Genomic DNA, 24,717 nt, shown 5'->3' with positions numbered 1-24,717 from the left:
GTTTAATTTGTGCTGTGACTGCCTTGTGTACGGCTCAGGTTATTTGGTGTTGTGGTGAAGCTGGAGGTTTGGGAGGTCCAAAGCCAGGTGTCATGACAGCTCTCTCTTTTCCTTACAGGTGTGAGGAGTGTGGTGGTTCACTGTGAGACCAGAGGTGTGTCCAGTGTCAGAGCTACAGGGAGGACCAACAGGTTTAGATGACCCCCTGTGTGAGGGATACCAGAGGTGGGTGAAACCCCAGCATGTGGACTTCCATGGGGGAAAAGAGGTATGGTTGTAGTGAGATGTGCACCAAGTCCATGGACATGCTCCCTGAACGGGAGAAGACTGTGACACAGCTTGTACAATGGTTGAGGATGTGTTTTAATGCCAGTACCAGCTAGACTGGTGCTCTTGGCCTGGCTGTCAAGCTGTTACATTTGTTCACTGCAGACTCAGGTTTTAAACCATTAACCATTCTCTTCCTTTACCAGTCTGACTGTATGACTCGTGGTCAAGCTGCACTTTAGAGGCTGGGACCCTTGCAGCTTGACCAACAGTCATACAGTCACACACATGACTGTATGGATGTGTGACTGCACGTATGTGTGTGCCATGTATGCATGTTCACGTGTGTGTTTATGCCTCTGTGTGTACATGTGTGTGAGTGCCTGTGCAGCTGTGCGTGTGTGCCTACGAAGGGAGAGAACAGTCTCCTCTCACCTGAGTGAAATCTGTGTCTGGATGTGTGACTGTATGACTCTTGGTCAAGCTGCAAGTTCAGGGCCCAGCCTCTAAAGTGCAGCCTGACCAAGAGTCATACAGTCACACACATCCAGACACAGATTTCACCTGTGTAAACAAGTCAGACTGGTAAAGGAAGAGAATGGTTACTGGTTTAAAACCTGAGTCTGCAGTGAACAAATGTAACAGCTTGACAGCCAGGCCAAAGCACCAGTCTAGCTGGTACTGGCATTAAAACACACCCTCAACCATTGTAGAAGCTGTGTCACAGTTCAGGGAGCATGTCCATGGACTTGATGCACATGGGTGTTCCTCACACATCACACTACAACCATACCTCTTTTCCCCCATGGAAGTCCACATGCTGGGGTTTCACCCACCTCTGGTATCCCTCACACAGGGGGTCATCTAAACCTGTTGGTCCTCCCTGTAGCTCTGACACTGGACACACCTCTCTTGGTCTCACAGTGAACCACCACACTCCTCGCACCTGTAAGGAAAAGAGAGAGCTGTCATGACACTTGGCTTTGGACCTCCCAAACCTCCAGCTTGACCACAAGAACCTGACCCGTACACAAGGCAACCTCAGCACAAATTAAACTGTGGTAGCTGTGAGTGAGTGTATGCATGCTGTGTGTGCATGTGTAACTTGAATTGATCTTGACTCGTGATCAAGTGCATCATAAAAGGCATGAAAGTCTTAAGGTAAAACTTCAGTTCAGTTTTCAGTTCTTGCAGCTGCTTGAATTTCACAGCTGTAATCTTTTGGCTGGATGAGTAGAGTGGGGCAACACTGGCACACTTCTTCCTGAGAGACAGGGATGGATAGGGTTCCCAGTTGAGTGGAGTACTTTATACTCCATAGTGCCATCCACATTGTACCTAGTAGAAAAGAAAAAACAGAAGGGGGGGGGGGATTTCATGAAAACAGTCATAATTTGATGAATTGAACATTAAAAAAATTTATGTAATGCTAATGTTTTATATTTTACAGCACTACACTTAAAATGAAGTCAATATTTGTGGGGAAAAAAAGTACAGTATGATAAAAACTACCTGACTGCTCAGAGGTGCATGACTTCTCAGCGTGTGTGTGGATTTTTGTTTGTGAGAAATGTGTGCGTGTTTTTGTTTTTCATCAGCAGATTTGTTTTCAAGTGAATTAACAAAGAGGAACACATTTGGTAAACTGAATGCAATGTTCACAATATTCAAAAATGAGCTTGCATTATCCTTTGCTTTGACTGGCAACTGAATACAGCAATGGTTTACTTTTCTCAAAACTAGATCTGTGACAGGCTTTGGTCTTTAAGTTCTACACAAACCCAATATGGAGATGTGGAAGTGTAATGTAATCTAATAATAATAGGCTACCAACCCTCATTGGCTATAGTACTCCAGGTCATCACCAGAATCATTTTCAAGCAAATCTAAGAACAATAAGGACAAAAACACATTTAATACACTGAATGCAATGTTCCCAATATTCAGAATTGAGCTTGTATCAGTTGATTCAACCGGCAAATTTTGAAAACCTCAGTTGCTCTGTACTTCATCATCTCTTATCATCTCTTAAAAATTCTTGATTCAGAATTTTGAAATTTACCCACATACTAGATGATGGTCTATAACTCTGAAATACAGCAGAAGTTTGCTTTATCAGAACTAGCTCTGAGACTGACTTTGAGCTTAACTACACAAAATCAAACATGGGGTGTTGGAAGCAAAGTGTGTAATGTGATAATCATGATAAGCCACCAACCCTCATTGGGCAGGTGTATCCTCTTCATCATGGTCAGAGTCACTACCAGATGAATCTAAGAACAATAAAGAGAAACAGGTTTAGTCCACTGAATACAATGTTGACTTTGTTGGAAACTAGGATTGAGATAGCCAGAGCATCAAACCTTCCTCACTGCTGACCCTCACATTTGCCACAAGTGCCTCATAACTAATGTTGACAAACTCACACATGCCCTTTAATGACACAGACATCCCAAGAGGAGGGAGAAAAACACATAAAAAACAATTGTGTGCGCTACACAAAGTACACAACGTTTAAAATACTCGACCACGGAAACATCGGGGTCAGTATTTTTTTTATCTGGTCAGTTATAAGTTAGTAGATTGGCGTGAGCTAGCGCGCTACTGCTAGTGAGTTACACCAGGGTTTTCACTCAAAGATAAAGCCATTTTACGGTCACGTTCATGACCGCAGTATTATAAGGTCTTGCTCCTTTGAGTTTGATGGCAAAAATACGTGTTTGAGTGAATCTCATAATAAAACCAAGCTGTCCAACCGAGTTTATTTGCCTGCTAGCAAGCTAGGTATGCTATGCTAAATACGTCAGCTAAGCTCTCAATAAAGAGTGTGGCATGTTACTTCTCTGAACGAAATAAAAGCAATTATTAATAAATGTCAGCTAATGTTAAGTTGAAAATAGTCGACAAACAATAACAATCGTTTTCACGTTACCTTGACATTGTTATGACCAGCTGCTGTTGCTCCCAGCGAGGTTTGTGGGAGGGGGAAAAAATCGCCGACAGGACTGTTCCACAGAAGCTGGAGATACGCGCTTTGATTGACAGCTTTGACATCAAAGGGAGTTACGTGAAAAATAGATGAGGTGATTTAACATCTTTTCACTGGTCATTTTGATTTCCAAAGCTTACTGTTCACGGAGGGACACCTGATCACTCTAATTGTTGAAAAAACTCAAAATCGAAAAAAATGGACATACGTGGTTTTCATTGGACAGCGACGATATGCCTCTTCTGTCTTCTATGTAATTTTCACACTTGGCAAATTCATTCTGAGGGCGAGATTGGACTCCCTGCTGGACCAGTTTTGGCCCGCGTGCCGCACGTTTGACACCCCTGGTCTACAATCTGAAAAATTATGAGAAAATTTTGAAAAAAGCACCCCACACACAGACACACACACCCCTCAAGCTCGTATGGCCCTCGGAGCCTCCTAACGACACACCCCCTTCAGCAGAGCAGAGCAACAAGCCTGCCTGCAGAAACCAAACACGGCTTTGAATGCGGAGTAACAGTGTCGGATTCACAACTTCCACAATAAAACCAAAGATTACCTGTTCAACATAAACTCCGCTGCAGCGGGGTCGCTCTGCACACAGCACACCGCGGCTCCGCGATCTTTAGACCCCGTGTCTCCCTACTTCTCTCCCCGACACACAGCGCCCTGTCCTGGGGGTGGCCGGCGCCGCACCGGCGGTCCCGTTGTCGCTGCCACGGAACACACCGGCCTGACCGTCGGGGCGCCGCCGTCATTAGCGGTAGCTGGTACACGGTGGTGTCGGTGCTTGGGCTGCCGCGGTCTTGTTCCTTTCAGGGAGCAACAACACGGGAGAGGTGTTGCGGGGTGCGCGCACTCTGAACTACGGGAGCCCAGCAGGGAGCGTTGGTAGTGAATGTTGAAGAGAAAATTGTTTTTCTTAAAATAAATCGATGTAAAGTACAAATTCGAATTAATCGATTTATTGCCCAGCCCTACATTGCACGTTGCTGTCTTGCTTTGCGGTGTTTCGAGCATGAAATATTTACAAACAGCGGACATGTGTGCTGCTCAATGCTACCCGGCTGCTGCTGCTAGTGGCTCAGCAGGCTGCAAACAGCGGAATGTATTTCCTGAACGGGGGTGTGTCTCATCGGCCTCACTGACACACGGCACACGCCTCCTTCAGGAAATCCGTTCCACACTTTTGCAGCCACCTAGCAGAGTAGCCAACAGGAGTAACTTTTGGAATCATTTCAGCAGACAACCATGAAAGCACATGTGTTTCAGGGATCGGAAATTTGCGCAGGTGGGATCGGAATTTTCCGATCCATTAATTACACTCGTATCGGTACCCGATACTGATACTGGATCGGATCTGCCCCATCCCTAATTGGGTCTTATTAAGAGAAGGTCTAGACCAGGGGTCATCAACTATTTGTCGAAGGGCCATACAGACCCCTTGGGGGCCTGACATTCAAATAGGCCTAGATTGAAATTAAATTCACCTTTTTGCCTAAGAATTTAGTTGTTTATATTTTATATTTTATTTTACCTGTAAGCACATCATTTTCATTTATACACATCTTTGGTGTTTTGAATAATTTAAATGAAAAATCTTGACATCAAGCAGGTCCGTGTAGCTGTGCAGTGCGGATGTGCACGAAAAAACAACCATGTCGCATCAAGTACAAGCCGCTACGCCATCGCTTTTGAGTTGTGATCGCACATGATCGCAAAACGGAACGGCCCCCCATGCACGCACACACGGATTAACCAAGGCGGCGGCCAAAATCACCCAGGCGGGCCCGCCTTTGAAGATAGGCAGAGAAAACCCTGCAGTCCCACCGGCTCCCCAAACTTCCACGCATGGTGATTGGATGTTTACTCTGGACACGGCGTTTCCTTATCCCAGTGCATTGACTCACAGGCACACACAAACCGAGACCTAGAAATAGACATGTAAACTATTAGAACTCAGCCAAATCCGGCCCGTGGGCCAGTTGTTGATCATTGGTCTAGACTTCTCCCTAAAAAGTGCCGTGTCTGTTTTGAATTGATGCATGACTTGACCTAGCTTTAAAAAACACACTAGTTTCATACTATTTTGAAAATACATGAAATTGCATTTTTCCTAAACTAAATAAACTAAAAAAATTATGCAACACATAGTTTTGTTTATGTCGACGATAAATGTTTCAAACTGTACTAGAGACTGCAGCAGAATAAAACATGTAATGTGGAAGCAGCGCTAATTTGGGGAATGTGCCACAAAAGGAAATTCATAACTGAACTCAGCATCATCCCTCCTGCAGCGCTGATCCACCCAGGGTGCCTCTCCCCAGCTGAGAAACACTGCTGTGCAGTAACCCAGACCTGGTTACACTGCAGGGCTGCAACTGTCTTACTGAAGCTAAAAGTTTTTACCACAGCACCACAGCTCTCAGGATCAATTCAGGGCAGCTCAAAAAGGAGACATTTCACCACTATAAGCCTCATTGAATCACAGTGTGGAGCGCTAAAGATAAACATGGATCTTTGTTAAGCAGAAACTACTTTGAGGTGCAGTTTTGTAACAAATGTGATGTTGGCATGAACTTTTCATAACATGGCTGCAAATTTTCTCACAGCAGAAGAAAAAAATGCTCAAGACACACCATATAACTGGCCATCCTTATGATGTGGGAATGAAAAGTACTTGTTCCATTCCTTTCTCCTCTTCATGGTAATGGATGCCATGCATATGTGTCTTTATACATTTGCCTTTATAAATCTGATTAAACAATGGCGCAGCGGTTGTCTTGGCAACCACAGGGAGCAGGTCACTGTGGTAAAAATAGATCCCCCTGTCTGTGAAGAGGCAGCTATAGCTTCCCTTTTTCATTTACTCTGCGCCTCTTGTTAAATCATTAGCCAACCAAAGGACTAGAGGGTGAAGACTGTGTGAACAGGTGTTAACAGATCTCAGATGTGTGCGTTTAGCACATGGCAAGGTGAGGCATTTAGAAGGATGATTTGGAGCATGATTACACCATTATGCTGTTCATACACTGAGTGAAGAGAGAAATCACAGAAAGAAACACCTGTGTGATACAATACAGCAGCACTGCAATACTGCCTTGTTAGCAATGTTCATTTTTGTTGAAACTACAACTGTTTTCTTTTTGGTTTTTCGGTTTGTCTGGCACGTAAGGTCGATGTTCATTTCTTCACATTAAAATATCTTGAAGCTGAGGAGACGTAGGGAAAGAGAAAAGTAAATTACGCACAGACAGAATGAGCAGAAAATGTCCCCAAAGGTTGAGATCAGTTCGTTTGAACATCCGGATACAGCCTCAAAAGGTTGGAGCCTGTTATGTGTAACAGTGTCATGTGCCATGGATGTCTCTTGCATGAAGCTCTGCAGAGAAACTTCTTTCTTACTGCCTGGTAAATCTGCCACAGTGTTTTCCATTCATCACATACAACTGAGGATATATTCACATACCTCATCTTATAGAATGAAATATTTCAAATTTTGTGCTGGGTTTTTTTTGTGTTTTTTTTTTTTTGCTATAAAAATGGTAAATAAAACATGGACATGCTCTGAATTCATTTGCACCACACACTTTAGACCTTGGACTTTGGATTGTAATATTTTTGATGACACTTAATTATAGTGAAACAATACTATAGCCTACAATTTTGTCTGTGCTGTGATAACGTATCTACTCCCACTTAGCCATGTCTATGTCTTACTCTGGCTCAGTTTATCCTCACTACTGCTGTGAAGAAGATTCTTGAAAACTACCAAAAACTGATGCATCTCCAGCTTCTTTGAAGGAGACAGGCACATACTGTATATCTCCACTGTCAGACCAATCTGTCCTGTCACAAATGTTCTCGAATCACAAGAGAAAAACTACTGACATTATCAAAATCACTCTTTTCAAAATGGCAGCCCAGGATGCTATAAATACCATCATCAACGATCTGCCAACAGGGATAACTTCACAAGCTGCACAATGTTGATTAGACCTCTCCTCCAAATTGTTTTGGTGTGTACAGACTGCCTGATTGATGGCTCTTTGACTCTCCTGTTCGCTTTATTGGACCTCTTAGGGCAGGGTAATTTACACCTTTATGGTGCTTTTAGGTAAATGGAGTCTAGTGACCTCAGTAAACTCCCAGTGTTGCTCCATCAAACTTCAATCTGAGGAGAGGCATAATCAACCAGAACAACAGAACATGTCCGTGTGCGAGTGTTAGAGCCCTGATACATAACTGGTGTATAGCACCATTTATGCCCAACTGTGACAAGGCCTGCATTCTAATTATGGCCTCAAGGCATTTACTAACAATGTCAGAGACAGACGCAGACTAAAGAGGTGTCAGACTACTGTATATTTTAGCTATGCTTGATAAACTGTGTATCTACAAAGTTGTATTTTTAAGCTTGAAAACCTTTCAAAAATGCTGGCAGCTCTGTCACAGGCGATTTAGCAACACCATTGTTTTGTCTATTTTACTGCCACTACTCAAAAACACAATTATGTTGGTATTTCTATTACAAGATAAACATAAACATTGTTATAACGACTAAATGTAACAACCTGTCATCCCACAGACGTCCAATCAGACAAAAGTGTTACTTGAGTACTTGTGTCTGCGCTGATGGACAAACAGCATGATAATTAGCGATCACATATTGGTTTTCTGATCAAACTGTACTTGTTCAAGAGTGACCTCATCTCCCAAACTCAATTTCCTTTAATCACTTGGATCGTGGCAGCAGGACCCTCTGAGAGCCAAGTGGCACTCTGCCCAAGAAGGAGGAACTAATCAAGTAAATAGAGGTTGACTTGTAATTTGTCTAGTCAAAACCCTCTTGACCTGCAATTAAGGTCCGATGGAGAGGTCAGAGCCAGAGTCTGGTGTTGAGGCCAGTGTTTTCAACGTGGAGCTTCAATAACAAAACATGCAGTTACTCAGTATTGTTGTTTTTGTGAGGTAGCTGTAGATTACAGTATGCAGTTTTTTTCTTTGGCAGTCTACTTCATAAGTTATCTTAAAGCAGATATCAGTGGAATGTTTTTGTTAATATAAGTCCTAAATAGTCCTATTTTCCGTCAGCAATCACTTACATGAAGTATTTCAGCCTAAACACGAGTCTCTCCGTCACTCTGCTCTGCTGTAACCCGAGGAGAAAATTTTCCTTGTGGGATACAAGTGTTATCCAATGAGGGGAGAGAACGGCATGAAGGGCTGTGTGTGCAGCCAAGGGATGCGCGTGAATGTGGTGACGTAGCACGAGGACCAATTGATGCCTGACAAGGGCGGGGGCTGCTAACTCATGGTGCGTTCAAGGAAACTCGTACTTTGTGTTTTTCCTTCCTGTGAAGTCATACCAGTTCGATCTGGTACGAGTTCACGGGTCGGAAGTTACGAGTGGCCGTTATAGGGAACTTTCACAGACAACAGGACGGTAAAAACACAAGCTACGGGTTACCTGGAACGCTACCAAGTCGTAGTTGTGACTTGAAGCTGTAACTTACGGTTTCAAAAGCCTGCCTTGAACACAGCATTAGCCGAAACGGCCGTGCCACTGATATCTGCTTTAAGTGGAGGAGTAATAGTTACCTGTCTAACAGTATCATTTTACTGCATATTTAGAATTGCTATGAGTGACAGTAATAGATTTATCGTGGCAGACTACACCCAATCCCAAATATATAATAGTTACAAAATCATTGTATAACTACCGTATTGACAGCTGTGGTCCGTAATCGCGGTGCAGAAGACGAGAGGAGAGAAAAAAGAGCTGTGTGTGTGTTGTGAATGTGTAGCCTTTGTCTATGTGTGTGTTCATCTCTCTCGCGCTTTGTTTAGATTAAATAAACACAAAGGCTACAAACGCACACACATCAATTGCAGAGTTTTATTTTGAAAATTGTTTTAATTTTGAAAGTTGACAGAGCATGACGCCGAAACGATCGCTGCAGGGTGCGAGCCTGGCACGGAGGTGCGCACTGCGGCCCTTCTGGTGTGAACGACACAATCGGCTAACATGGGCGCCAAAGGGAAACTGGCTCCGCTTTACGGCTATTCGCGACGCTTCCGTGTCCGGTGTGTCCCCGTCAACGCATCTGCATCTCTCAGGTCACTGTATGTGAGTGTGAGAGAAAGAAAAGCTCAGACTTGCTTTGGCAAACGTTGTTTGGTGTCAGATGCTGCTCGCTGTTAATCATTGCGCCAGTGCATGTGGTGTCAGATTACTTGTCTCCTTTTTTTCTCTCCTGCCTTGGGCTGACTTGGTGCTCTACGCACTCCTCAAGGCCGCAATGTGCATCCTTTGCACATTTATGGAGAATGCGTCCCCTGCGCAAAGTGGGGCCCCCCAATGGATCGTGGGGCCCCAGCGTGTGTTCTGTGTGTATAGGGAGGGGCGACTCTGACAGTAAGTAAAGGCATGTATAGAAATAAGTGTGTTTCATTGTGTGTAAATAAACCTTACCTTGGTACTTCGGAGTTGATAATCACCCTAGAAATGATGAGAGAAGAAATGAATTTAAACTTTAAAGCTGTAACACAAGAGGAAGTCAAATAAGTAAAGGGGTGAATGAATGTGCTATATATATACCATACATAGCTGCAGATAGCCACACATCCATTTACAAAGGCCAGAGTGAGAAGAGGTATTTATGGGGCAGTGAAATGTGTTTCTTGTCTTTATTAGTGGCTTTGGCACCCAATCTGGGAACCTTGTGACAGTGATGGAGCAGTCCATCTCAGCACAGAGAGGGGTAGGGGGTGTGAGGGGGGACTGACCCATATCCTGAAGAGAGAGATTCATTTTATTACAAAACTCCAGAGAAAGAAAAAGAGAGAGACTAATAATCACAGAAGGGCAAAGAGAGGGGAGTGGGGGTGGGGGCTTGGGGTGCAGGGGTAGAGATTCATTTTATTGCAGAACCCCACAGCACAGACCTGTCCCCATGGTGACAGATCACCACAGCAACTGCCTCTGATGTTCAGTGAGGCTCTCTGCAGGACACAGCCCACTGATTAAGTCAGTAGCATACCCAGATTCACTGCCCAGCCTTCAAACTCTGATCGCACATGCACACACACATTTACACATACAACACACTCCTCTGGAGAATTTAAGTCTGCAGGGAACACACAAAGTAGAATCACATACACAGAACAAAGCGCCCCGATACTATAGCCTACACTTTTTTACTCTGTCTCACAACCAGATATACACATGTACATTCATAGTTGTGTAGACTTTGATGTTCATAATCATACAGTTGGCAGAGACAGTCTTACTTGAAGATAACAGCTCCAGGGCTTCAGTAGAGGCCTGTACCACCAGACCCAGCCATGGGCACAGATGATGGAAATGATCCCACAGTGTGGCTGGCCAGAAACCAGGAGGAGGTCTACTGCCGTGCTAAATGGTGCATGTATTTTTGCTAGGCCAGGGGGATGATGCAGCCAAGGAGACCGAATGACCCCTCCCAATTAACGAGCTGCCTTTCACATATAATAAGGAGAAAAAAACCTCCAAGTGGATGGTGTAAATATGGATGTTTTATCAACGCTGATCAAAAGCAGCATGCTTCAGTCTAGACTTCATTAGGCTCATTAGAATGTGGGCAAAGGGTTAAAACATTATTAAATGCATGTGTGCACACAGTAGACTTGACCATCACAGACAATCAGTCTTGGTACAAATGTGATTGAAGTAAAAAACCATAGAGCAAAGATGAAAGTAAAGGGAAAATATATAAAGAGAATCAAATAGCATAATTGAAAAAAGGAAAACAAGAATGAAATTGAGGAAGAATAGGCTATACTTTAAATGAATCAAAACTTTAAGAACGGTCACTAAATCAACCAAAACAATAACTGAAGTGTAAACAAAATAATAATACTAAAATGCAACGATGGAGACTTTTGAACCCCACTATACTGTACCCCAGTGATGGCATCTGTGTTCACTTTTTTCCCCTAGTTTTTGAAAGATATCCTAATGAACCTCATTGGACTGCTTCACCAGAGTAATGGGATTTTATGCAGTTTAGTACAGTTTTTGTTTAGAGCAGCGGGGGATTTGATCAGTGTCGGAATTCATTCTCTTTTTCATTACTCTGATCTGGCCCAGTAACCCAACAGGAGGAGAAGACACAGAGGGCTGCCAATGAGTGGAAATGACAAGAGAAGACAGGTGCAGCATACATCACAGTTCTGAGAAGGTTTACAGACATCCTACAATTTATAGATATACTGTCATACCCGATGAGACAAACAACAGCACTTTGGTCAAGTATTAAAGAAAGATCATGGTTTTGGTTAAAGAGGAAAAACGTAAGTTTGGTTGCTTTTCCGCTGTTTTGCTAACCCTCCTCCTGGGCTGGCCATGTGCATTTGTTTACAAGGAAGCTGGCGAGAAAGCAATCAAAAGAGCGGTAGTTAACATTATATATCATATACTGTACGATGTTACAATGTGTATATTTGTGTAGTTTTATCTGTCATAAACAAGAGATTATGGGTCAGGGGGCGCGTTTGTGTCACGTTGCACAGAGATGAGAGCTGGGACCCCCCTGATATATATCATTATCTGCGATGATTATTCGACTAATGGTCGACCAAGAAAATCTTATCTACAGTGAATGTGTTCAGTCCTTCAGTGTCCTACATGGTAGTGATGTTGAGACGACCTTAATGCTTTATTGACATTGAACCAACAGGACAACCAGATTTATTTTAGGCTTTGAAAATGGAGATACATCATCACCCACATGATAAGGACATGGTGTTGGGGTTCTGCGTCTCTTGCGACACTTTTCAAATGATTTTTGCTTTTTTTAGTATGTAACATTAATTGAAGTATAGTGTGATATTAAAGCAAAAAGATGAGAGAGGTTTTCTGGAGCTCAGCTGTGGTTTGGTTCAATGAGGAAAAGAGACAGTCAATATCATCCCTGTAGCCTCCATGGTATTTATCATCCCCTTTCTTTTCCCTTTTCCTCTTTGGCACAAATAAAACTAACATGGTACTGGCCATCTGCTCCTCCAGTGTGAATTTATTTTTTCCTCTTTGTACTCATTCTCAGTAAATGTCTGGGGGACACAGGACACCCAATGAGGTCCTAAATGTTACTGGGAGGTTGCAGACTTCAAGGGAGATGGACTAGTCCAGTTAAGTTCTGACATGCAGGGAATCTCTGGGGGCCTCCTCCCTGATTATCCCCTTCTCGTTTTCTATCTTTGTTGGTACAGTTGAGCCAACACGTCCATCCACTATGGAATTAAATGTTAGTCTTTTAAAGGGGACAGTTAACAGCTTTTTGCTTGAGGCAACAGATTTCATAAACCTGTGGCCTGCTGACTTCATAAAGGATTGTTCAGGATGGACGTCCAACAATTAGCCAGGTAAATAAAGCTAAATTTATTTGTTGAGATGAGGTTGAAAAAACAGTAAAGGCAAAAATTATTAATTTGCCTGGTCAGTGGTTGGTGATGTTTGGCTACATCTGATCGTCTAATCACATAATGTGAACTTTCATTGTTGTGTTTTGTTTCTGTGTCACTACTATCATCAGCCTCATTTACAGGCAGACAGTTATTTTTATTGAAAATATATTTTAATAGCCAACTGTGGAATTAATAAGTTAATTGCTCCTCCATTTGTCAATAATAATGTTATGTGATAATATGCAGCTTAAAAAGAAAGACCTATATCAAGGAGGTGTAGAACATAAGGAAAAAAATTAAGTTATTCACAGATCTCATGTGACATCACACAGCAGTCGCAGCACCATCTTTAGGACCAACTTGCAACAGGCCGTCTATCTGTCGCGCCGTGGATAGTGACAATAAGTCTCACAAAAAGAGTGGATTAACTTTTTTTGTTTTTATTGTAGTTTAAATCAGTTTTACGTATTAGAGGACTACCATATTCACACACAAGGTACTTGAGAGTGTCTATTATCATAATCTGTAAAATAAATAATAATAATACGATCGTCAAAGGTTGCCAATGTTCAGGCATGCAGTGACAAGAAAACTCGTCACAGGTCGCGAAAGAGTTAACCACACATTTATCCAGCAGCACAAAGCATTTCATGTCATATCAAATAAGAGTAAGAAGACTTCAGTTTCTTCTCTGCCTTATTTACTGTACTACACACCCAATTCTTCCCTATTTATATGCAGTAACTGTCTCTACTGTGGACTTCAAACACCCCGTGCAGGCAGCATGAATCTAAGTTGAACTAACAGTGTGTTTTGTAAGCAGGATGACACTCACTATCAGCTTAGCCATTAGAGGTAAGAGATGTGTCATGATGTAATTCAAGGACAACAGGGGTCAGATCGGCCAACGGCAAAATGCCGTCTGAAGTTATTCTAAGGAAAACTACAACAGGGAATGACATGAAAGCAGATGTTTATCACAGGCGCCTTACTTAAAGGCTTACTGCACTGTATTCTTATTCCCATTGACTCAAAAGTGAAATATCCTGTCTTGTTATCATGAAAAAAAGATTTTCTCCTAATGTTAAATGTTACATAGCTCCCTATTTATTTAAGTCTTTTAAGTTAAACGTGAATTACATTTACAAGGTCCTTTCTTATTATTGTACTCGATAAATAAACAAATAACATGTGTCTTGATGATCAAGTACTGTAGATAAGACACACTCTACATACTGTAAGGGATAATGTAGAGTTCAAGAGTTTGTGGTGTACCACAACCGTTTTAGTGTTGTTTAGGCTTAAAATTCTTACATAAATTGGGGCGTTGCTACGTTGAGTGACAGGTTCACAGACAGATACCGGCAGTTAGCTGGTTGTTTCGAGTTCAGTGGGCGGGTTTTCAGCCGCATCTCGACCGCATCTCCTCCAAATATGGAAAGTACACTCCAAATAAAATCCAAGATGGCACAGTTCAAATGCCCATAGTAGGATCACAAAACAAACTCCCCCAAACCAATGGGTGACGTCACGGGTGCTATATGTCCATGCTTTATACAGTCTATGGTCTGCACATATTTTTCTCAGATATTTTCCTATGGTCGCACTCGGGGACCTAGAGCTGACCGGAATTCTCCTTTAAGCGTGGACAGAAATGTTCTGTTGCACGTGTAACCACACCCGACAGTGATAAGGTTACTAGATATAAGTGAGACATTCAACTGCTAGTGAAACAGGATTTCAAGTGTCCTTTAATGAAGACAAAACTTTTTAGAAATAAAACCTGAATTTAAATACTAGAAAACCTTCGGATAACAGAAAAAAATTCCAATGCAGATTTCAATGCCAATATCTGCATATGGTTAATATTGTGAAGTGTATAGTAATGGAAAATGATGTGCAGTTCAGGTACAGTCAGCATTGGGCAACACTTGGATAAAGTTGGGAAACTATTGTGGTTAAAATTAAAAGGCTGTTACACTCTTTATCAGTTAGTTAGTTTCTGTAATTCTGATAATAAGCTGCATTTCCAGTACTGCTATTCTGCGTATACAGTATATTTAAATAGCAATTTAAATATGTGTAGTTTGAGTAGTTTTGAAGGGCAGCCAAGGTCCTCTGTTCCTACTGCATGGTTTGTCTTTGCAGTGTGTGCATCCTGAGAAAAAGTCTTGTGCTGTGTTTGCCAAACACACACCCACAACACACAGGCTTATAAACACATCTTGGTCACCCCTCAGAGGACAAAGTCATTACAGTTTATTCCTCTATGAAACATGTCCTTCCAGTGAAGGCTCTGTATGACCTGTCCCACAATAAATACTCCAGCTACCCTCTCGACTGCAATTCTCCTCCTAACCTTCTTCCAATCTAGATTGTGGCTCAAGGATACAGTGCCAGTTAATACACTGAAATGGTGCGTATATCAGCACTTTATTAAGAATACCATACTAATGCTGGGTGGAGTCTCCCTCTGCTCTGCACTGCTTTGCAAGAGATTGTTGTGTGTGAAAATCCCAGGAGGTTCAGATATCCTCAAATCAGCCCGTCTGGCACGAGCAATCATGCCACAGTCAAATTCACCAAGGTCACATCAACCCCCACCCAGCCTACTCTGATGTTTGGTTTGCACATTAAATGAAGCCCTTGAGCTGCATCTGCATGGTCTCATGCATTGCACTGCTGCAACATGACCATCTGATTGGATAATTAGATTAGATGAAGCAGGTGTTCCTAATAAAGCGTCCAGTGAGTGTATACTCCCTTTAGAAATCAAATCACATTTGATACTGGCTGCAGTTCCTTCTTTTTAAATGTGTCCAAACATAAACACAAAGTGGAAGAAAGAAGTGAAACTTTAAAGTGATGGCGGTATATTGGTTCAGAGAGAGACAGAGGCTATCAAGGGAAATTTATTTAGGCTTCAGGCTGGAGCTGTTGCTGGTGTAAAGGCTTTATTGGTATTTGGTGTTTGGTGGATGTTAAGCCCTCTGCATATTGAGAAACAGTCTTTCTTTAGGTAGAGGATCAAGCAACAAAATGGAATTTTAATATAAAACTAGACAGTCACATTGTATGGCATTAATTAATAGAATATATTATATTTGTGTGTGTGTATATATATATATATATATATATATATATATATATATATATATATGTGTGTGTGTGTGTGTGTATATATATATATATAGTATACTGTGTATATACTGTGTGTATATATATGTAACGGAGGTCCGAAGGTATAGCCACAGTCACAAGGTACCAGGAGAAATGATGATGTGTGGCGGTTAGCGGTACTGAAGTTAAACTCACTCGCCCATTAAGAAAAGACGTGTTAAACCCACTTACCAAGTGGTCATTGATGGCAAACCGGTTAGCATCGTCGTTCAGGGCAGGCCAGCCAACATTGGTCACATACAGTATATATATTATCTTGGGAAAGAGTAAAAAATGTAACAATGCATAGAATAACCTGGAAAGCAATCTAAGTTATCTGAGTTGGAATAGACTAATTGTACAAACACTCAAACATGATTTAGAGTAATAATATACATGCTTGGAGGTGAAAAAAGACACATTATTTTACCATTAGTAATACTGTTGAATTGATGCTTTTGATGTATTTTTTTATAGATAGAAGCTGGAGGCAAGGGAAGTTTATTTCTTCACATTAGGGCTAAAGCAGTCGTAAATATGAGTACAGGCGTCTGAGTCTTGGACCCCATTAAAACAACTCAAACAAACAACATAATAAATATACCCTATAAAACTTACTAAATAAAGTGAGAGGGGTTTGTGTGCACATGTGCACTGAATGTAAAACACACCTGCTAAAAAGGTTTTAGTGCATGACTGTATATAAGGTGGAGGTACAAGAGGGATCTACAGCAGAACAGATAGATGTAATCTATACAAAAGTGCAAAGGTCTTATTGGTTTGAAAATTAAGATAGTGCTTCAAGGTTGTGTACGTAGCAGGTATAAATAGGGTCTCACCAAGGACCTCCTGTGAGAAATTCTTCAGTTTTGTCATCATGCCATCACCGGCAGACCCAAGAGGTTTGTTTATGACATGTTTGGCAGCAAGGAGACATTTGAATATCTGTTGTATACCCTCGTTCTGAGAGAGCTCACTGCAAACACACCCCAGGGTTTTGATTTTTTTTAAAATCTCTTCTCCTTGTCTTGTCATTGTTGTCATCTTATTGTCATCTTATTGTCTTCTGTTTTCCATCATCCAAGACTGTTTCAATATCTCTAACTTCCTCTTTATTTGGCATTTTATTCTCCCTCTCTCTGAGCTTTTTCCCTCTCTGTTTTCTCTATTTTCTTTTCAGCTAAAGTAGACACACAAATAGGGTCACTTTATCTTCTTTTCACAGATGCACACACCTTTCACTTCCTTGCGCTCCTTAAATGTCTTTTTGGCGTCACACACAGCAAGTACACACACATGGACAATCAGCCTCTTCAGCCCCCTTATGTTCAGCCTAAGTCAGTCTCCAGGAGGCTGACCTGTCCGTTTCAGCCAAGGTCGGCATAGTGACATGATGGAGAGCCTGGTTGAAAACATTTAGCCAGCTTCATTACTCCCCTTCATGGGCCCCGTGTGTGTGTGTGCATGTGTGTGTACTATGAAGTGATTAACAGGAGCAGGGCTACCAGAGCAGGACAGAATAGAGGGTGGGAGAGCACAAAAGAAAATGGAGCAGAGTGGAGAAAACAGAGGCTATGTGTGCCTATATCCACCTACTGAAAATATCAGTAAATAAATACCATCAACAAATTGAGCCAAGGAATAAAGATGTAGGACAGCGTCATGTTGACCTGCATATTTCAGTCTTTCATCACCTGGATGAGAGGTACTGAAAATGATTCAGAGATTCTGTGAGGTGAAAGCATCTTGTATCTGTCAGTGGTCTAAAAAACACCAGGAAACTAATTATTGTAGTTTGGCAGCTGATTTGGCTCACATATCAACACAGTCAGCAGTTTGAGCTGCAGCAGTAGCTGTGACATACAGCTCATGGAGGCAATTATGGTACTTTAAAAAACCCTTAGAGCCTGATTGCTACAATTTTGTGTTGAAATCACACTTCTTCTTGGAGTCCCAACTCAGTCAAGTCTAAACGCTCAGGCGTGATTCACATATTTTCAGATTCAGTGAAAAAAAAAAGATTGGCTTCCCAAGGATACAATTATTTCTGATGTCTATTCAACAAACATCCAAAAATCAACTTTGAAAAAATGTCTTTATGAAAATAATCAAAGTAAAAGAAGTGTATGAACTGTTCTCTGTACATCCATGAGCGCTGCAAACAGGAACTGCTTATGTCTAATTTGACATACTTCTGATGCTGCCAATTTGCCAAAGTGCAAAACAATTTTAGTGAAATCACCATACAATTTCACACAGAAAATTCAAGCTCTCCAGATGATGAATAAGGATAACTTCAGGGATCAGCTGATAAAGTAAAGAATAATTTGAACAGAAATTAGTTTTTCATGAACAGCTGCTCCTTTTTATGAAGATGGGAGAAGCAAAAGAAAGTCAAGGTTGTTAGATGGTTGGCAGCAGCAGCTCAGTAACAACCCCAATTATTCTTCACTCAGCTTTTTCTCCAAGCTGCAACATCCACTCACCTTTACCCTCAATCAACAGCCTCCCACTCCTGCTCGGATTCCAGTGAAAAGATGGACTGAATCTGATGTCTGCTACGGCCATCACTGTCCTCTGAATCAGCCGTCCCTTCGGCATGCTGGACACACCAGCCTGTTATAACTAGGCTGACTAACACCAGAAACTAAACTAAAAGAGAAATACACCACAAGAAAGCAGACCTTGGTTTTATTGATTGATTGATTTTATTAACTGTTGTTACTTCATCTAACCATTCTGTTTTCCAGTGTCTATTAAAAATTATAACCTTATGGGCCACTAGTGTGGATAGGTCAGACTGAGTGATATTTGAGGTTGCTGAGCCTCAGATGACTGATACATGTCCAGAGCAGGCTGCGTGGGCATTTTCATTGTCACCTGCTGTTACAGATGAGCTCTAAAAAGCTTGAAGAGCTTTTAAATTTTAAAGCCATGGTCTGCAAGAGGCCTGTTGTAAATTGTATGCTTAGTTTACAAAGAACATGTAACTGTGTTGAAAGACGACAACTTGAGGCATCAGTTTGAGATCAAGCATGTCGAGAAAGACAAAAAAGATTGTCAGAAGATGAGAAGGTGAGGATCACGCAGGTGTTGTTGTCTTCTCTACAAAAGGAGCAAGTAAAGGCTGAAGAATAAAAGCAATTGCACAGTGGTAATAGTAAGGTACAGGGTGGCAAACATTTGTGTGGCCCCTGAAACAATCTACAGTAAGTTTCTAAGGTGGCCCCCTATGTAAAATACCCATCACTGACTAGAGGGCAACAAACAGTGCATGCTCCCTGAAATGTAGAGCAAACAGTGGGTTTTATGCAGTTTTGTCATTTGTCAGTTCCTGAGGAATTGCCTTCACAAGGCCAAAATCAAGCACGGTAACCTTGACCTTTGACCTTTAACCATCAATAACATATCAGATCATCCTCCAGGTGTTTGTGAAAGTAAAGTATCCTCTTCCTTGTACTTTGCACTAATGCAGGAGCATCACTGTCATCAAATATGTCTACCACAATCACAGACACTGTGCACTGACGTCTTTCCCACTGATCAAAATGCAGTTGTCACGTTAGTCACTGTGCCTGTCTTAACTCCAGCCATGAGTGGTGCTGCTCTCTGTGTCCCAGCAATGAACTTTAATCAGTCAATAAATTTTTTTCCTGGTCTCGATTCGAATTCAGGAATAACTGTCAGAACTATTCATTTATTCAGACTTTGTCGTCGTCCACTTTGTTCATGCATGTGCAGTGCAGGGTTGGTGTGAACCACACATTAAATGTATGTAGAGGGAACATCTCCAGTTCCTTTTCCGCCTTCACCTTGTATCTAATGATAAGATGAAACCATAATGCCACAGCCTCCCAGAAGACGTGTGTTTTTTCCAGTTCACACAAAAGCTTCAAGATACCATGAGTCAATGTTGTACTTTAGTTGTGGTGTGAATTTTGATTTTTCCTCTGATGCTCCTAGTCTGGAAAAGCTGACACACAGAATGATAACTGGAGGATAAAAAAGGAAAAAGTGTCAGTGGGTGACAATTAATTTTTTTTTTTTTTTAGATCACTCACATCTTTTCTCATACCTAATCTTCATGTCTCTTTAGTTCAAAGATTTTTTCAGTTTTCCTGTCTCAGTACATTTCTGTGTGGTTGTCTGTCTAATTCCCTCAAACCATAAAACCTTGTGCAGCTTATTACATTAGCTTATATAGCCCTTTCTCATTGGGTCAAGAACTGTATATATTAGCCTTTATGTTTAATGCTTTTATATATAGCGAACACCCTGTGACCTTGCAAATGAATATTTTCAAAGGTAATTACCCACATTCCCTCCAAGTGTGATTAATCATTACAAATGAGATAGGGCGTAGGTAGGAGAGCCCTGTATTAGTCCCGTATATAATATGTATATATATCTCAGTCCCGAGTTGGGCGTACGTGTACATTAATCAAGTAATCATCAATAATTTGTCTGTGACTCGAGCACATTAGCTCAGAGTGAGGACAGCAGGGATTTCAGCCTGGTGCCTCCAAGATGCTCTGTGTCATTGAGATGTCACACCTTACTTAAGCTAATCACCTGTTTCACACGAAAGAGTTCAATCACAACATGTTAATTAAGTAATTTGCATGTGATTAAGCTAGCAGGGCCTGGTGTCTTACAGTGGGTGTGGCAATAGTTACTCAGTACGTTTACATGCAGAGCTTAATCGACCTATGCTCAAAATTCGATTTTAACGTCTAGTCGGACTTCTGTCCTTGTCTCAATATACATGCAACTGAGAAAATCGAATAACTGTCTGACGGGGTCCGCCCCCTCATGCGGCGTCACCCGTCGTTTCAGCGGGTTAATACGACCCCCTGTCCTGTTGACTTTTCTGTCACCTCGTAAAAAACTGAATATAAACAACTTAGTAAGCTTAATAATAAATTCTCAACTGCAGTTGCCGACCAGACGCGCCAGTCTGGGTCGGATTCGTCCAATTATATTCGGATTAAGGCAATAATTCGTTTTTTTCAAGTATCATGTAAACGTACTGACTGTCTATGAGCTGTTAATAATATTATGCAGTAGTTTTCTCTGCCTTTGTAATAGCTGATCATGTTTATTTAAAAGTGTGGCTTCATTGCATCCACGGGAAAAAAAAGTTTAGAGAAAATCTGTCTCTAGCTAAGAATATTACTGTCAGATATTGTCCCCTTCTATTAAATATGAAAGGGGGATCCCACTTCCTTGATTTTGTATTTAAAAGAGGGGAGACAATATCTGACAGTCATATTCTCAGCTATAAAGATACTCCCTCCCTGTCCCTCTGTATAGAGTAAATATTATCATAGAATACGGCAGTCAAAAAAATTATATTTTCCATCTCTGTGAGCACATGCACAAAAAACAGGCACATCGCACCGAATGCGCACCACTATGGCGTCACTATTGGTTGTGAGTGCCCTTAATGCACATCTACATTTAAAGTAATGGGTTTGTGCGTGCAAAAGATGCTACATCTGAACAACCCCTTTCACACTGTACATCCTTCAACCAAGGCGGCACCCAAAATCATCCAGGCGCCCCACCTTTGCCTTAGATAGGCACGCAAAACCATGTAAAACAAACACATCAACAGCTCTAAGCCGTTTTACACATTTTATTATTGTACCACGGCCACCATTTGACCTACAAATGCTTTTGGAAAATCAAACATGCAGGGATGCAAACGCCTCGCTTTTCAGCGATGTCAGCTTGAAAGACTTGTGCAATTCCTATTGATCCAAGGACTTTTTGGGAGGGGGTTTGGGATGCACTCCAGCTCATAAACAGCCTGTCACGTCCCTTGACAATGGAGCATACTAAGAGTGACTCATGAACAGCCAATCATCTAACAGACAGTCCCACGTATGCTCCCTGACTGGCTCATTGAAAAACGTTATCATATCCCTGGACACTACGAGTAACAGACAACCAGACAGTCATATACCAGCTGTGTAGTTCAGTTGCAGCACTTCAGGGTTCAACATGACAACATTATAGTCTCTTGCAAAAAAGATAAATGGGAAACGTATCCGAATTACTCAGAAATTAAACCTAAGCCTAATGTTGCAAAGTATAAGCTTGTCTTACCAGTCTGTAATATGTTTGATTTGAAGTTTCTGCTACGTGGATTACAGCTGAATAAGTCAATATCAAATTAAAATGCATGAACATTGTTGATGTATAGAATATATTGATATATAGATGTTTGACAGGAATACACATATCACATAAACTTCACATTACTTATTATCTTTTCCCTAAGCCAGCTCAAGCTTTTTCACTGCAGCTGCTGTATTAGATTTTTTTTTTTTTTTTAATGTATGTGTCTTCAGACATACACTGCCGTTAAAATTTGGTTGCAAGTGAAATTAGTGGCTCTCTTCTTACTTTCTGACTGTGAATCCTCTCATCTGTGCTCAGCCTACTGTACTACTACCTAGAGTTGATTGAACCAATACTAGGGGTGTAACGGTATATGTATTCGTCCCGTGCCGTCACGGTACGGGGGTCACGGTTCGGTGCACACAGTCACACGACGAATACGTCTGAATGAATATTTTAAAAAAAAAAGTCAGTCCTCACTCCAACCCAGGTGGCGGTAATGAGCCTCGAAGCTGCCTGCAACCGTCATAACAGAGGAAGAAGAGAAGTGATGAGAGAGTGAAGTTAGAGGAGGAGAGCTGTCTAGCTGCCTGCTTCATTTATGTCACCGTGGCTTCTCAATGAAACACAACGGCGACGGCGGTGGCGACGGCTCGTGACCATAGAAAGCAGCTCGCGACCGGTCCACCGGACAAAGTCCGTCGGCGATGTTTCACGGATGCGCGCTGCGTCGCTAGAAACGCATCAAACTCGTTAGCGCATGTTCACCCCCCCCCCGCGCGCCCCCTCCACATGTCAATCACTGATGCAAGGAAAAAGACAATTGTGTGTAACAACGTATCCCGCTGCTTTTAAGCCTCTTGACATGAACACAGACAGGACCAGAAACCATCACCAAAGCAACTGGAATCTAGTCTAAATTAACTGTGTAAACCAACATTGATGTAGTTTCTTGTTTGTTTGTTTAAATAATAGTTGTCAGTTGTCAAGTTTTTTTCCTCTAGAATTAATGAATGGCATGATAACGCACTTTTTAAATTTTATATTCTATTTTTTTTTTTTTTACTTTTATAACACAAGACAGATTTTAGTTTCAAATCCAATAGTGTCTGTTGTACCGAAACCGTACCGAACCGTGACCCCTGAACCGAGGTACGTACCGAACCGTGACTTTTGTGTACCGTTACACCCCTAACCAATACAGATTAGCTGTTCTGGCCTCTGTAGCATGGTAAATGACAAAGGACCTGGAAATTAAGATATTTGTGAGCCCCTTGCATATTTTAAAGTTCTTACTGTGGCCAAATGTTTACAGAAGCACAAAGTTCTTCATGTAGCCTCATAGATTTGCCCTCCAAGTGCTCCAGTGTACACACCTCCAACTTTGACCTCCAGAGTGCTTCAGGCACAGACATGAAGCTTTCACCTTGTGGTTCTGGGGACTGCCAGACTCCCATTGCAGACAAACTTAATGTATAAAGCAGAACATTAAGAAAAAGTAGAAACGCAACTGGTGCCAACCCAGCTTCAAATTATTAGAACCAAAAGATTAACGGGGTAAAACAAAAAGGGGATCTATGAGGATGGTATGAACAATGGCCTCTAAAGCCCAAACACTATATCATTCTGAAGTGAATGGTGAAAATGATAGCTTACTTGAAATTTTGAGGCTAGGAAATCCTTAATAATGATAATTTAAGAAAAACAACAACAGCAGATATATCTGGAAATAAATGGTAACAGATCAGCTTTTATTTACTGTAGAGTAATACTGTGTCATTATGTTGTCGCTTTTATCTTTTATCTCTAATGTAGCCCATATAAATGTCGGATGGTTGTCTGACATTCGTTAGGTGTACACTTTGCAGCGGTGACAGCATGTTTTGTTTGGCGAGTGCCCTGCACTGGTATACAGCTGAGCTGCTACATGCAGGGAGACCAGTTGGAGACGAGTCATTTTCTGTCACAATGTTGTAAAGCACAGCTGTGAGCAGACCAGCATGTTGTATCGCTAGGCAGGGGACATGTATCTCATAAAGGTTTTCCAGTTATTATTTGCTGTTTTGTTTTTTTTGTGATTTGTTGTGCTCGTTAATACTATTCATGTACAAGTAATCCTTTAAAGTCTCCCTCTGTCTTACTCTGTGGCATCAGATCGAGGGTAATCACTTGCTTTGATTGGGCCTAATGATGCTCATCAGAGCTGCTAAGAAAGGTTTGGCCCCATGCGTGTGTGTGTGTGTGTTTGTGTGTGCGTGTGTAAGCCTGTTAATGAGGTGAGGCTTATCTGACCTTAAGGAAGCCTTGGGGACAGAAAAGCTAGTTGACCTTCCAATGGACCTGCAATTACACACAGTCTGACCCATCAAAAGTCACGGTGTTGCCTTGGGTCGCATTCCTGAACAAATGGTGTTTGTTGTGTTGTTTATTTGCTCGTTGTAGTCTACCATAGACAGTGATTTGGTAGATAATGCACCAAAGAGATACATAAAGTCACAAAAAATATACAAGTAGCACACATTTATACTTGCACTTGCACTACTGTTACAGCCATCCTAAAGACTGAGTAATCTCCCTAAATTTCACCGATGGTTGTGCCAAAGGATGATAATATCATACCCCCCATGTATACCCCTTCCCTTTGCCAAAAACCTGTTAACAATGGGCTTTTGGTGGCAGTGGGAAAGATGTCCCGACCTGCGCCAAACGACTCGGCAAGCAACGCG

General features: G+C 41.7%; 1 long non-coding RNA gene across 1 annotated transcript; it reads right to left on the bottom strand.

Moving 5' to 3' along the window:
- Positions 1-1,151: 1,151 nt before the first annotated feature.
- On the bottom strand, positions 1,152-3,263 carry LOC146991542 (uncharacterized). The gene is made up of 4 exons (XR_015037111.1): positions 3,200-3,263; positions 2,486-2,540; positions 2,102-2,153; positions 1,152-1,605 (listed from the first exon to the last, which is right to left on the bottom strand). It is a non-coding gene; the product is annotated as an uncharacterized LOC146991542 (long non-coding RNA).
- Between the last annotated feature and the right edge of the window lie 21,454 nt (positions 3,264-24,717).

The sequence above is a fragment of the Trachurus japonicus genome, chromosome 1 (assembly GCF_045865225.1).
Source record: "Trachurus japonicus isolate A0001 chromosome 1, Traja_1.0".
Taxonomy (NCBI): Eukaryota; Metazoa; Chordata; class Actinopteri; order Carangiformes; family Carangidae; genus Trachurus; species Trachurus japonicus.
This window is presented reverse-complemented; position numbering and strand designations above follow the sequence as displayed.